General features: G+C 47.6%; 1 long non-coding RNA gene across 1 annotated transcript; it reads right to left on the reverse strand.

Moving 5' to 3' along the window:
- Positions 1 to 672: 672 nt before the first annotated feature.
- On the reverse strand, positions 673 to 2,371 carry LOC118571349. The gene is made up of 3 exons (XR_004943351.1): positions 2,308 to 2,371; positions 1,983 to 2,085; positions 673 to 1,276 (listed from the first exon to the last, which is right to left on the reverse strand). It is a non-coding gene; the product is annotated as an uncharacterized LOC118571349 (long non-coding RNA).
- Between the last annotated feature and the right edge of the window lie 249 nt (positions 2,372 to 2,620).

The following is a 2,620-nucleotide window of genomic DNA, read 5'->3' on the forward strand; positions in this document are numbered from 1 at the left end:
AAGCCTGGCTCCACAGCCTCCTTGCAGTGTGGCTTTTGCTGAGCACAGAAGACATCTTTCCAGCATTATGATAGATGCCCATGCTAAATCAATGTGTAAAGTAAAAAGGTTGTTTTGGTATATCACTTTAGAGGTTAATCTGTAGCTGGAAGGTTTCTCCAGATCTGTCCAGCCCAGCTATCCCACAGCTTCTTATAAAATAATCATTCAGAGGCTTAATATTATTTAGAAACTGCATGGCCTGTGGCAGGCTTCTTTCGTTTTAACCCATTTCTATTCATCTATGTTTTGCCACATGACTGTGGTTTTACCAGTCTGCTGGCATCTCTCTCTCTCTCTCTCTCTCTCTCTCTCTCTCTCTCTCTCCTCTTCTTTCTTCTCTCCATATATCTGCTTCAATTCCATGCCTGCTTCTTAGCTGCCTTGCCGTACGCCAATGTAGCTGTATTTATCGACCAGTCAGAGCAACACATATTCATAGCATACAGAAAGACATTAGTCAATGATCAGTTGGCCCAATGCTTTTCAGTCTGTGATGGATGGGATAGCACATTATGGTGGAGGGGAAGGTGGGTCTTACAGGAAACTGCTCATCTTGTAGCAGGGAAGTGAAAGAGAGAAAGGAAGAGGCGTCAGTCTCGCAGTCCCCTCTGAAGGGATGCTTCCAATGAGCCATTGACTTCACACCTTAAAGTAGCCACTTCCTTGTGTGATCACCAAGCCAAGGATCAAGCCTTTAACATATACATTTTCCTTTAGGGAACATTTAAGATACAGAGTACAACACTAACATATGGACCCCTTAGGACTTGAGTTAACCTTTCTCTACACTTCCTAATGGAGCCAATTACAATAATGACTACACTTTTGAGATTTCAGTAATATACGCATAACATACCAAGTTCAAGTTGGACATGTGGTAGGTGTCTGACAAGTGTTAGTCATCTAAATGGCATGTTCAAAGACCATAGAGGGGTCCATAGAGCTTGGAATACTAAAGATGGGGGATGTCATCAAGGAAGCCATGTTTCCTAGACACAGCCAGGCAGGGGCACACATTAACTCACAGCAATTATGACCATGCAGGAGACCGGCCCCAGCTCAATCTAGACTAAATCTCAGCAAGAAGGAGGGGGAGATGGGCATGCAATACCAACACTAGCAGAGGAGACACTGGCATTTGATAACTGCTGGAGGAGGGAGGTTCTGTCTTCCTTAATGATGTGAACTCTCTTCTTTTGATCACACTCCAGGGCAGGCCCTCTTCCTTGATTGTCTGCAAAACACACATTAGCACCTCAAGTTGTCTGTAATCTGTGTGTCTCTGTTGTCTGGCTGTCAACCCCCTTGAGGTTGTGTCTGGGCAATGTGTGCTCCAAGGTTCAAATCCCACCCTCTAAATTCTGGACCAGCTGCTGGGAAGCTTCCGAAAGGGACTGTGATCATTCACAGAAGACTTCCTGGAGGAAGCAGGACTGGGATGGAGACCAACTGATTGAAATTTAGAGGGAGGAGATGGGTGCTCGATTGGCCTTCCCTTCCTCTTGAAAGAGTAGCCTTAAGTAAAATTAGAAATAGGACTTCAATGGCAGGTGTCCCAAGATGCTAAGAAGGAGGAGTTTCAGAACAGTAATCTGTGTGCCTATCTTGTGCCTTCATCTGGTCACGGATTCAGAAATTCCCTCCCGCACCCCACCCCCAGGATTTGGCTGTGTCCATCTGAGAAATAAGTGGGGAAGGCTGTTTTGGTCTCTGAACGACTCTTCAGCTCTCAGCCTCTAAAAGGTTAAGTTTCAGCATCCTTAGAGCTATGACACACATTCAGCCCTGTTGTCATTCAGCTGACCCTTCAGGGACAGCAGGACATCTGCTGAGCATCACCCTGGAGCCTCCATAGCCACATTACAAAGCCAGCCCAACACATCTGTTTTCTCAGAATAAATGGTAACCACTCCATTTGGCCACCAGGGGGCAATACTTACCAAGACACGGCGCAGTCCAGTAGAAGGTCCTTTGAATGCCCTTGAAGCATGAAGATCTGCAAAGATGTAACTCGGACTGGTACTTCGTAAAGGCAGTGGGGTGCTAGCTCCCGGGGGGGGGGGGGGGGAGGAAGAAAAGGAATGCACACGTAATCAGATAACAGAGTAGAGTAAAACATGGGGAGGGAGCTAAAGAAAACAGGCTCTTCCTAGAGTGTTTGCACAGCAAGGCTTGATGAGAGGTGGAGGCTGAGCCCTACCTCAGTACTCATTCTGGCCTAATGGTTTCCACACCCCCTCCTCTGCCTCCTTGACCCAGCCTTACCCAGTGCGACCTCTTCCCACAGCTGTGAACTCCAGGCCAGGAGAATGTTGCAATCTTTGTTTGGTGGTGGTGGGGGGGGAGAGAAAAAACAAGACAGTTGTTTCTCTCACCCATGGGGTTTGGCCCGTGGGCCCTGCAGCTGTCTCGACATGAGCTAAAGGCAGGCGGGGCTAGAGAGACAAACTCAGGAAGCTCTCTCCTTCTGTTTCTGCCTCTCATGAATTCAACAAATCCCAGTGACCTCTTCATCTGCACCAGGCCTCCAGGAGACAGAGCTGGCCTCACTTCCGATTAGCACTTCCTAAGAGGCAGA

The sequence above is a fragment of the Onychomys torridus genome, chromosome 21 (genome assembly GCF_903995425.1).
Source record: "Onychomys torridus chromosome 21, mOncTor1.1, whole genome shotgun sequence".
Classification (NCBI taxonomy): Eukaryota; Metazoa; Chordata; class Mammalia; order Rodentia; family Cricetidae; genus Onychomys; species Onychomys torridus.